The sequence below is a fragment of the Myripristis murdjan genome, chromosome 8 (assembly GCF_902150065.1).
Source record: "Myripristis murdjan chromosome 8, fMyrMur1.1, whole genome shotgun sequence".
Classification (NCBI taxonomy): Eukaryota; Metazoa; Chordata; class Actinopteri; order Holocentriformes; family Holocentridae; genus Myripristis; species Myripristis murdjan.
This window is the reverse complement of record NC_043987.1, coordinates 4,970,565-4,983,535: the sequence shown is the minus strand read 5'-3', so window position 1 is coordinate 4,983,535 and position 12,971 is coordinate 4,970,565.

The following is a 12,971-nucleotide window of genomic DNA, read 5'->3' as shown; positions in this document are numbered from 1 at the left end:
CACGTCTCAAGGTGTAATAAACAAAATAAACACATAAACAGACACAGGCTTTACTGGTTTCATAATATTAATCTGAAATATTTCCATGATTCAGTTATATACAATGTAAGACCCCTGTGTGTGTGAGAGAGATCTCTCACTCTCTCTCTCACACACACACATGCACACACATACACACACTCTCATGCAGACCTTCATCAGAGTTTCAGTATTTCAAGTTTTATCAAAGTTTGTTGCTGGCTGAGAGTTCAGAGAGGTTTCCACATAACGGTACTTCATCCCACAGGCAGAGGAAGTAGCTGGACAATCCTTACATCAAATGCCATAAATTCACACGAGTTACTGAATTGGTTGCTACACAAAACATCATATTAGCATAACTGAACAGGAAACACAGAAACACATGTTGAAATACATAATAGGGAAATAAATAATGAATTTTCTCTAACCTGTACTTTTGTTGATTCTGCGTTATTTATTCATTATTTCATTTACTGGTGCATTTGTTTCTAATTGTGGCTGATTTTTTCCTCCACTGAAATACTTTATCACCAGTTTGCCTCTGAAGAATCTGAATCAACCACTAGGTGGCAGCAAATCATTACTGTTTCTGCAGACTTGTCATCGTCCCTCTGTGGTCTATAAATACAGCCCATGCACATGAAAACATGAAGACAGAGATGAAGGACTCAGAGCTATACACATACACATATGCGTTCATACACATATGCATACATACATATACAGTATAAACAAATGTGAATCTGTCACTTGTAAGCAGCTCAGTTACATGGATATGAACTCCCAGTCCAAGACGAACTGTTTAACCGGGAATGTAGACAGAAATGAGTCATCAAGATGGTAAAACATTAAGCTGTTTTGGGGTCAGTGTTCACTGTTGCTCACACTACTGGACAGCAAACTGGATCACAGGCGTTGAATCTAAAAAATGGTTTCCGGCAACAGGATTTTCTTATGTGATCAAAGCAGCAGTGCAGCAGGAACTTGTGTTGGAACTGATGATCATCAGAAATGAATGTACATTTCTGACTTAATCCGAAATTGCAAAATTCAGCTTTGGTAGAGTGTTGATTACCTGGGTGTTACATGAGTCCACATGGTGGTGAAATATCCTCATTAGTTGCTCTGTGCTCCCCTGGGCTGTTAATCCACAATGCTGGATTTGTGACTCTCTGTTCACTTCCATGGTGCAGCAAAACACATACTAAAATAACACCTTCAGCAAATAAATGAGTGTGCCCAAAGTGGATAATGCCAATATTAAAAAAAAAAAAAAAAAAAAAGTTCCACTACCCTTTTTTTCAGCTAATTACAATTATTACTACAGGTTGTTTCTCAACACTCATTGTTGCTCTAGAAGTGGCAGCTGTAAGGTCTGTACTATTTAAAAGCAAAATCCACAATATTTTGTCCTGAAGCTTTCTTTCAGTCCGTACTTTGGGCCCTATCTTACACCCGGTGCTCAGCAGTGCAAAGTGTGACACAAGTGTCTTTGCTAGTTTCCAACCGGTCCAGTTATCATTTGTGTAAACAGCAAAGTCACTTATGTCCATCTAAGCGCCCGTGGGCACGTTGCTCTTAAAATAAGGTGTGGTCAGTTGCATTGCTGGTGACCAACAAAAACCAGGTCTCAAGTCAGTGATGCAGTTTAATTGTTTTTTGAAGCTCATTATCAAGATAGTAATGCAGGCCTACATAGGTGGTGCCAGCACGTGTCCACTCTGCTTGTCCCACACACTCAGGGATGCTGCATCACCTCAGGGAGAGTCGATGGAGTCCTGCTGTTGCAGTAGATGATCTGCTTGTGTGCTTTCACTTGGTGCACGAGCAGATCTGGTTGCTCTGCAGAAAAGCCTTCCTTCTCACCTGGAAAATCCACCACTATAACAGCAACCCACCAAAGTGCAAGCACACCAGGCTTTTGAAGGGAATAGGAGATGGAACTCCAATTGGTTTATTGCATGTTAAATCCAAATCACACCCATGATTAAAGAAGAGACTATGTATGACCCTTTTAGACCATTCACCGGGCACAACAGGCCTTTTTTTCTGCTGTTAAACCAGCAAAAGAGCTCTTTAGACTGTGTGTTTAGATGGTTAAAATAGAGCCCTTTGTCACACTTCAGCCCACCATCACTTCTGGAGATAAAAGCTGTCTGTCCATGTGTCTCTGTGTTAAGATAAGGTTAAATCCATGCCTGTGCTCAGAAGTTCACTTGAATAAGTGAAGTACTTAAATAAAGCAGACTTGAGTGGGTGGAGCCCCAGAAGACCTCCTCTGCTGCTAGGAGTGATCTCGGTACATACAGCGAGCAATTTGTCCCAAAAAATGTTGCTCCCATTATGTGTGAAGCCTGTTTTTTTTTTTTTTTTTTTAAGTCGGGCTGGGATTCCCAGTGGGCTGTTTGACTTCTGGTAGGTTTTTACGTAGATAAGTAACATAGGTACAGCAGATATATAAGTAAGTATGTATATGCATAAAAGAAAAGATAGCAAGTTTTGATGAAAAAGGTAAAGGCTAAAGGCTTATGCACAGACTGAAACCACAGGGGTGCTCTTCATCATTTTTCACAGCAAGCAGGTGACAATCCGCCACCATCATATCTCTGCTCCCCTTGTGGATATTTCAGGATGTTTTGCTCACAGCTCACTGCAGAATATTCCATTTCCAACTAAACTTCACCTTTTCCCTGCAACTGAAAACAGGCCACGTCTCCAGTTATGTATTCATGACCCTGGCACAATGTCAAATTCTGATTATGTATTGTAAAATGTCAAATATTCATGAACTTCAGTGGGAAAATTGCAACGTTATAACAGGTTTTTGAAGTTGGCTCTTTGGAGATGGAACAATCCTGTACAACAACTCTGGCCCGTGTTGGGGAAGCTACTTTCAAAATGTAGCTTGACAAGCAACAAGCCACTGTTGGTTTCAAAGAGCTAAGTTCCAGCCCAGCTAGAACAGTGCAAGAAAGTAACTAGCTACAAGCTGCATAAAAAATGGTTTGCCACACTGAATCTCCTCCATCAGGGTGTGCAAAATGTACAGAGTCAAATTGTTATATGAAACAACCAAACAATTTGTGATAAGCTGCTAACAGCTGTTCAAGGTTTACCTGCAGCAGACACAACTAATTTGCCATGGCAGTCAGTTTAAGTTTGAAAGATGATTCATAGGACCACAAAGTGTAGTTTAAAACTACTTTGTTGAAGGCAGAATGAGTGGGATTTTCCATCATCACAGCACACTGTACCAGATCGACAGCACAACATCCAACAGGAAGCTACGAAAATCATGAAAAAAAGTCAACATGTCAAGGCCAAAGTGGACAAAGCTCATTCCATAAGTGTGAATCTGGGGTTGGCTAAAATAAAAAAAAAAATCTCACTTGTGGTGTGAGTGACACCCACTTTTTCCCCAAACCCAAATCCTCATTCTTTTGCCCTAAAACAAATTTCAAATACAGATAGTGGTGCCTCTGCACAGCTCTAATGAAAATGCTACAAAATGATTTCTCAAAATGTAGTGTAAATGGCATCTGCAGGCGAGGCCTCATAAACACTGGACTCTTCCAGGGTTTGTTCAGCCCGTCAGGATTCAAACTGCCAACACTCCGTTGGAGCACTTTTTTCCACCTTTGCCGTTTCGTGTTACTCAGTGCACCAGCACATCCAATGGAGCGCTCCCAAATTTGAATCAGTGACAACAATATAGCGGTAATGCCACTGACCAATCAGAATCCAACTGGACATGAGGAGTGTCACCTGTCAGTCAGCCGTTGACGTCTGAAGTTTTGCCCCTTCTGTGGTGGAGGGCGCTGTTTTACCAACAATTGAACAGTGAACATTGAAAAAAGCACATGCGTGTAAATGAATTCCATTTACACATAATCAATATCTGTGCATATTGATATGGAACAAATGTACTGTTAATGATAAATATGATTTAGCTCAGATACTGAAGGAGCACAATCCAAATTAATTTTGGTAAAATTTCTTAAAATTCTGAGAAAATGATCAAGTTAATTCACAAAAATGGGGCAGAATTTTTTTCCTTATTGAATGGGTTACACTCCTGCATATTCAGTCAGTTCATATAACTAAATGCAAATGTATGGGGTACAATATAAGTTAAAAGTGCAGTGTTTCCTGCCTTTAAAGGAACAGTTCACTAAGTATTCATCCATAATGAAAACTCAGCTGTTATCTTGTCAGCCCCAGGTTAGTCCAAACCCCACTGAAGTTTTCACAGACACCAATGGCCCAGCGACTGAGCTCTCTGTGGGTCATCTGTTTCCAGCTCCAGGATGAACCCTCAAAATGCCATCAAATTACTCCAACCATCCATGCAGCAAGTGTTCGGTAGTAAAGCATCCCAATCTGCTCCAACAGTACAGTAGCAAGCAGAGTCATCCACCAGACTCTGAATTTTTCATTTTGGGGTGAACTAACACTTCACCTGGACTGTTACAAAAATGAAATTTTTAAGCGTAAACTTTAAATCAGAATGGTGGTGTTCTCTGTCAAAGGATTGAAGTTGACAAAGTTGGTATGTTTTGTTATTGACTTGATAAAGAGTGAGACCCCCTCCACCCTCCCCACACACACAAAATTCTACCCACGTTTTTTCGGGAATCAATTTCCTAGAGAAGTCTATTTTGAAGAGGATCCCTTGTGGCCAAAGGAAACGATACAAAGCATCATCCAGACAGAAGTTGTAGTTTTTGAAAGCCCCTCATGTCTTGTGATTCAGTAATGACTGAGCCTGGGTCTTTCTCTCTGAACACATCATCTCCTAAGAGGCACTTGTTTAACTGGGACAGCACTCAGAGGGCTACCCTGGCATTTTGAATTTGAGTCTGTTTTTTGTCTTCACCAGACACTTGTCACACCGAATGCACGTCCCACTACAGTTGGTTTTTAGTCACCGCTCTGCAGGTGCGTGCTGAAGAGAAGTAACAGAAAAAATCTAAAACATCAAGGCTGGACTGAACAGTTAGTTGAAATATTATTGAAATTACAACATGGCCAAGTGCAATATCCAGATCTCAGGAGCTGTGTTTATTTTTTTCTTATAAAAGCCAAACGTGTGACAAAACCTTGTTGTAAACGAAGCATTACAGTGCAACAAATTGTATTTTCTAGATGTAAGACAACATATTTGTATTGTATGTCATTTTAATGGTGTTTCGTTAAATGTTGAAATTATAACACAATAATGATTATTCACACTAAAATTGTTAATTATATTGCAGTTGCAATATCTGTGAAATTAATCGTGATAGGTTTTTTTTGCCTTATTGTTCAGCCCTACATCCAGGTATCCTTTGAAGCTGTGTATTTCTACAAAATTCGTATAATCACAGTGGACATGCATGATTGTCACATTTTGATGCTACTAATAGTTTTTTCCCCCAGAAAGCCTCAAACTGAAGTAAAATTTTAAGGAAATTAAAAAGCACTTTTAGTAAAACAGAGCTTTAGCAAAAGTTCAGTCACGACTATGATTAGCACACACCACGTTCTGTGTCTCTGTCACTTTCCCACGCTGCCTCTGACTGTTCACATCAGCTGTTCACGTCTATTCAACAACACAGCCTCACGCCTTGATTTTTATCCCACCATCTCACTGCTGTGTGTGTGTGTGTGTGTGTGTGTGTGTGTTTTTTTAATGTCTTCTTTGTTAGAGTCAGACTTTACCATTAGGCAAAGGTCAGCAACTACCTTAGACCCCAAGCTGCCAACGGTGCCATAAACACCACATGAAGTTAGAAATGGCACATTTTTTCCCCTAAGAAATGCATTTCAAATTATTAACATTTCATTATGCTTTTATAGAATTAATGGATTTCTGAGCTCCGAGGCTGTGGCCCTGAGGGTCAAGGCAGATGTGCTTTTTTTGTTTCCCTATATTTTCATCAGAGCTAACCTTGACATTAAAACTATTAAGCATTCTTTGACAACCACGTGGAAGAGAGAGTTCTTATTCTCCATAGCGTTGTATAATGTGTTGATTGAATATATCCTGTCAGCTTCCTTGTAATAAAACAGGGATTTTACAGTAAAAAAAAACAAAAATCAAAAAAAAAAAAAAAAAAAAGGTTTCCAGATGAACCCACAAAACGAGCATGTGTTTCCAGACAAAAGAAGTGGGTGTTTATGCAGAGCTGGTAAGATGGTAATTAGGGAATTTGCAGCTGTGTTCATTTTCATAGGAGTTCTTTGTTGATAGGATGCAAAACTGGCAACACACAAGTACAATGCAGGCAAACAGCAGCTCTCTGACTAAATCTGGCCCAATCATGTCTGTACTGTACACTTCAATAGTGTGAGGACTGCTGAGGAGAAGGACTTACTATAAATCGTTTTAGATAAATGCGGATTGACAAGGGGGAGAAAAAGGGATGTTTAAGGCCCTATTCCTATGTTTGCCTTAGGCCCCAAAATCACTAAGTCCACCTCTGTTCTTTGTGCTTTCAGTCATGTACAGGCTGCTTTTGTGCACCTCTCCTCCCCGGCACCTCCGGGTCCTCTCAGCCGCTTCAGCATGCTAGATCATCACCTCCAGTGACTCCATGAGACGATTTTATTATGCTGCTGCTCAGGGCTGCTGTCCCTCCAGATAAACCCTCTTTAGTCTGGGCGTCTACGACTCTCACCACCTAGATTTTCATTTTCATCACTCATCTTTGTTATCAGGAAAGAATTATCTTTTTCCATCAAAGTGTTTACACATCAACAAAGGCAAAAGTAAGAAAGAAGAAAAGACATGGCCACATCTGTAACCATATTTCATCTTTTCCGGCATGCTTTTGTGGTGCTTGAACAAAATATTTGCATGGAGAAGGATTACTTATTTTAATATGAATTTTTAACTGTAAATACTTGTCACTGACACCAGTGTATTGAAATCATATAAATGAGGCTTTAACTCACTAAATTACAGGGCCCTGGAGAGGCCACAGAAACAGAAAAAATAAATGTTTCCTCTCCAGGGTTCCTAGTAAACACCTAATGACCTGGCAGTCTTTAACTCAATGAGAAAAACACTCAGATTGCAGTTAGTTGCTTCCTCTGCAGTACCATTTCATTCCTTACTGTAGTCGTCTATGTTATGCACATTCATCTCTTCCTCTTTACCAGTTCCTCTCCCGGCTGCTGGCCATATAGCTCATCATCACTGTCTCATAAAATGGCCCATGTATCAAGGCCCTCAGGTCCAGGAATGTGTCAAAATCCTAAAATGGACTGTGGACCTTTTGCTGGTGGGCCCCAATATGTTTTATAGCAAATGAGAGTAGGTCCCAAGGTGAGAGACTAACTTCCTCATGTCTTTGCTCCCTGTCTAACAAAAGTATAAAAACCCTTCAGGTGATGACGCATGGGTAACATTTAGCAGAATGTGGATGGGCAATACATTTTTATATTTCTTAGGTAGAGTGACGTACAACAAGTGTTAAATGAGCCTTAGTCCCTTGACTGGTGACATTACATTTGTAATTTGTTGGCAGACAGTAGATGAAAAACACATTCATGTGTCCTTTGATAGAGAAATGCAAGGTAAAGTGGGACGGGAGATGAAGGAACTGGCTCTGGAGAGGGATTGGAAAACTGGCAGAATCATGGGGGGTTTCAAATTATACTTTGAGGGAAAGGCTTTCAAGTAAAAAAAAAAAAAAAACACAACATTGGGAAATCTCAGCTTTCCACTCTAGTGACTTCCTTCCCTGTAGTCTGATGACTGCAATTAAACTTTGACTGCACCTCTCTGCCCGCAAAGTGGCAACAGCTGGCAAAGTTGCTATGTTGCATACTCATACTGGCTCAATACTTAACATGACACTTGTGTGCCATGGCCTTTAAGAGCCCTTTTATGCATTGGAAATTTCACTAAGTTTCATGTTTCACAATGTATTACCTGACTATCTGACCTGAGAGCTGAGGGACTGAGGGAAGATTTCCCAACTGAATATAGGGGTCCAAGCTGATCCCAGACAACAAGTCACGCTCTGATAGCCCAAGGCAGTCTGGGAACAGCTGGGACATCTTGATCACTTTCCTATTTCTGCCAACATGTTGGAAATTTCTATCTTTATTCTGGTAGTATGAGATATGACATCATTCTATTTACTGCAAAGCAAACAGACTTGATGGAAATAGTCTTATCTTCAACTCTGTATTGTTATTATTACTATTGCTTTATTATTCACAAGCAAACCTCTACCCTAAAGACCCATTTGGCTTTCCGTCTTGCAGAGTCTAGTCCCGTGAGGCTGGACCCACAAGACTTCATCTTGTCAGCTCCAGTTTGAAGTCAGACTGACTCGCTCAGCCTTGAAATGTGCAAACTTGCATTGTTGCCTCATCCTGTAGTGTGGCATTCTGAGGCAAGATGGGATTAGGTTGCTCGGTAGTTTGACAAATGTGAGATGTCCTCTGATATTTGGTTGTGTAATGTGCTTCTGGCTTTAGTGATGGTGTGGGATATAAAACTCAGATTGGCCTAAGAACTAGAATCGATGACCACGTTTTAAATTTTATTTTTTTCATAGCACTCACTCTTCATTTTCACGCCACTCTGAATCTCCTCAAAGAGCTTCTTTATATAGATCGAGAATCTTTCCAGTGAGAAGTTTAACTGGTACTGGAGATGTCAGCCCAAAGGGGTTTTGCTTGTAGAGGGTTTGTTTGGTCTAGGCACCATACAGAAATCTTATTTCATATTTCACTTCTGAACTTTCTTTCCATCTAGCCACCTGCAATATTGGTTTGTCTGTGCCCGTCCAAGTTTTCATTGGTCATTTGTCTAATGGCTGTGATCTAGATGGTGACGGCAGAGAAGAACACCACTGTTTCAGGACGTTTACTCCAAGTTTCTGATGGCAAAAACAACAAGATTCATTTATTTAGCTAGTTAACACTGCTATTCCTGTTGGCTGCTGTTAAAGATCTAGCTTGTTAGTGTACTTAAAACAAGTGGGTCATCAGCACTTTGTATCTACATCGCATATGTCATTACTCTCATTGGTTCTAGGCTGGTCCAATCACAGTGGGCCACGTCCGGTGGCTCTTTTCCTTCCATCAGTCGTTCCATTTTGAGAGGTTCCACACCTGAGATGAGATATTGTACGGTTTGGTAACACCGGGCTAGGTTTGTTTACCACAACCAGCTCTCTCTGGTTAGCTAGCTTCTGTGCTAGATAGCACAAAGACTGCATCTGCCAGAGGTTCAATATGCTAAATCAACCAGGAGCTGCTGATGAGGGCTGGCAGTCGACTGTTGGCCACAGAGGGCCCACCAAGATCTGACTGCCTTACTGCCGATTGTTGTATATCCAGGTCTTGGCTAATTTGGCTTTTAAAACATCATGTAAGTGGGCTATTCAGGCAGGTCAGACTCCTTTTTACAAGCGTGGGTCGATCTGCTGCCTCACTGTCACTGTTATATGAACTGGAGGGCCGTGGGCACATGGCAATCTTTGGAGAAATGCCTCCTTTGGTGCCATTTTGGTCACCACCTACAGGCTGAAATGCCAGCTAGCTTCAACACCGATGACGATGTCTCTTGTCTCTCTTTGTATTAATTCTCCAGTATGAAGAGAGAACAAGACAAAAACACACTTACTTGTTGTGATGATAGTTAAGTTATAGTATATGTGCTGAGCCCTGCATGAGGAACTGTGTGACTGCTGTGAGAACATGTGCATGAGAGACTGAACTAAAGTAGGAATATATGTCTAGGTATACTCGAGTGTGCGTGTGTGTGTGTGTGTGTGTGTGTGTGTGTGCGTGTGCGTGCGTGTTTTCACAAAGTGTGCAGTCGTGCCTCGGTCTCCTTTGTGATGTGAATAGGTAGATGTACCGCTGTCGGACGTTGTTCAATAATTCACGTCCAGCGTCCTTCCTCTGCACGGCATCTTTTCTTCTCTCATCAAAGGACGGCAGAGGGATCTTGTTCTCCTCCTGGTGTTTCTGTCTGCCGTCCTGTGGTTCAGCGTTCCATGTGCCTGGAGCATCACATGTTTGAGCCTGGACCTGTGACCCGTCCTGTGTCCATCATTATCTTTCCTTCCCTGCACCAACCTCTAGAAATCACATTGCTGAAGAACTTTTTCACTTGCCCGGCTCACTCCTAACTTGCTACTAAAAGAGTTGGAAAGTAACTAAGGACATTTACTCAAGTACAGTAATTCAGAACAGTTTTTAGCTGCTTTATATTTAACTTCATATTTTTTCCTGCCTACATTTCAGCGAGAGATATTGTCTTTTTGACTGTAGTTCATTTATCTGATGTTTGTATACTAGTTACTTCTCATAATAAGCTTTTACATGCAAAACAAAATCTGACACATTGTTAGAGTTATATGTTTGCAACAGCGCAGGAAGCAGTCAGACCTTCATCCTTTAAATACTTGACTAAATACTTTCACTTTAACGCATCACAGACCATTCTTCATAGATGTGTACTTTTACTTTTCATATGTAAGTACATTATACTTCATTTTTTTACTCACCACCTGTTAAACTCTATGGGCAGTTGACATCACCTGACACCAAACACTAGGCACCCTAGTTTTGACCAGTAGGGGTCAGGCTTCACACAGATTAGGGTTTGGGCTTGAGTTACACTTTATCAAAGTATTTTTCCATTATGTTGTTGTTGCTTATAGTTAAGTGAAGGATTTGACAACTGTTTCCACCACCGAAAAAGAAAAAGTTAAAAAATATGCAATAAAGCAGAAATGCCTTCAAGGAGAATGTTGTTTAGAGTGTTAGCTGTTTAGAGAATGAATATTGGCAAATGGAAAACATTTTTTGTACATTTTGAGAGCAGATGCCAAATGTAATTCAAAAATGTAAATGTTGTCCCTACCGAGCACGCTGCCTCAGTGCTGAGCATGAATACGAGCAGACAGAGGAAATTCAGGGACTCTGAAGTACGGCTGAAGTGACTGATGCCAAACCTTGATCCAGTGTTCAGAGGAAGAAGTGCAACAGTCTCAAGGCAGAAAACTTGAGGCATCGTCCTTTTATTCCAATGAATTGGTGATTTTTTTTTTTTTTGTGCAATTAAAAGAGCACGCTATACCTCCTCTTCAGGATTATATGTTCTCAAGTAGGCACTGAGCATCGTCCTTCCACTCCTCCACTCAGCCTGAACCCTGGAAACTGTACAAGAAACTAGGGCCAATAATTTGGTAATAACTTTAATTATCTATCTATCTATCTATCTATCTATCTATCTATCTATCTATCTATCTATCTATCTATCTGTCTGTCTGTCTGTTTCTAAACCTGAATGAACAATAGCTGGGCTCTGACCAATGGGGCCTTTCTTTCTGGTCAGACATCTCACAATTTTGAATTACTTGTAAAATATTTTATATTGTTTTTATTTTTGTATACATAATTTTGAATGTTTTTATATACATTTTTCTATTTTTTGTTACTTTTCTTTTGAATTTGTCTTACCTTCCTCCTTATTCTCTCATTATGGTTTTCACACACACACACACACACACACACACACACACACACACACACACACCAAAATAAATGAATAACTAGATGTGGGGAAAAAAGAAGCATCTTCAAAGTCAAAGTAGAATTTTTTTTTTTTGTCAAGAAATAATGAAAGAAGGCTGTTTTTTTAATTATATAAATAAATCCAGCATTAACAGTGTACTGCTAAATTTTGGTGCACGCTGTGCTATTTTAATTCCCTGCTTGGCCTCCTAATCATCTACCATGAGAATTATGTTTACTGGTAAATGCAAAATGCAACCACCGTTGAAATGAAACTAAATGAAGCATTTAAAATGAACAACCACTCTGCAAATAAGATTTGTATCAAAAGAGGTAAGTTCTATTGATTTTGTTGCACTCCCTATTGGCCACTGATAGAGGCTGTTAAAGGTTTTAGATTATGATTGCCTTAATGGAGCGATCTCTTATTGTGCCAGTGTGATGTGAGTGTTTGGTTTGTTTTTTTCTTTTCAGGTAAATCAACATGACAATAAGAGGGTCATCTGTCGGTGTAGGGGACTAACAATCCGTGATGCCACCTGGTCCAGGTTTATTTTAGGCTGCAGTGTGAACACAGCATCAATGATTAGCAAGAGTGCACAGTCGGATGCCATGGCAACATGTCTGCCAGAGCTAAAAACCCCGGTGCATCTATTCATCTGTCCCTCTATCATGTCTCAGACACAGCTTGTCTGATCTTGACCAAAACTGTTCATAATATTTTTCAGACTGTTAGCTGGGGGGAAGTCCACCTCAGTGGCAGGAGGCTAACAGTTAGCATTTGGAGCATCCAGCCAGAATCCAGCACTCAATAACAATGAGAAGAAGATAGTACCACTACTGTCCTACAGAACACCCATTTTCAAAATGCGTGAACTGTCCCTTTAAAAGATGCAGTGATAAAACAACAAATGGCAACCAGCGTGTTGCATCGGAATCGCTGCTTGCAGCTTGGACTGGCTGGTTATGTTTTGGAGTGAAAGGCATCACAGTGCCCTCCACCATCTACACACACACGTGTTTAAATGCAGCATGCAGAATATTCATTTGTACTGAGGGGAGATGCAACACTGATATTACTACTACTAGTAAAGTTAGGTTGCTAGGATACACAGGCAGGCTGGAGTGAGATGGAAGGGGAGTGGGTGGCAGTGTGTGTGTGTGTGTGTGTGTGTGTGTGTGTGTGTGTGTGTGCGTGAAGGGACGGCAGGAAAGGAGGGGGGAGGCTGCAGAATCAGATGGTACTGCTGCTGAATGCTTATCAGACATCTAGGAAAGCAAGGGAGAGAAGACAGGCTGTGACAAAAGGAGGGAGGAACAAAAAACAGGAAGAAGAAGAATGCGAGAGTGGAGGAAGAGAAGGAGGGAGAGAAACAGAGAGAGGGAGAAAGGTTGTAAAGAATTCTCCAGACAGAAAAAAAGAG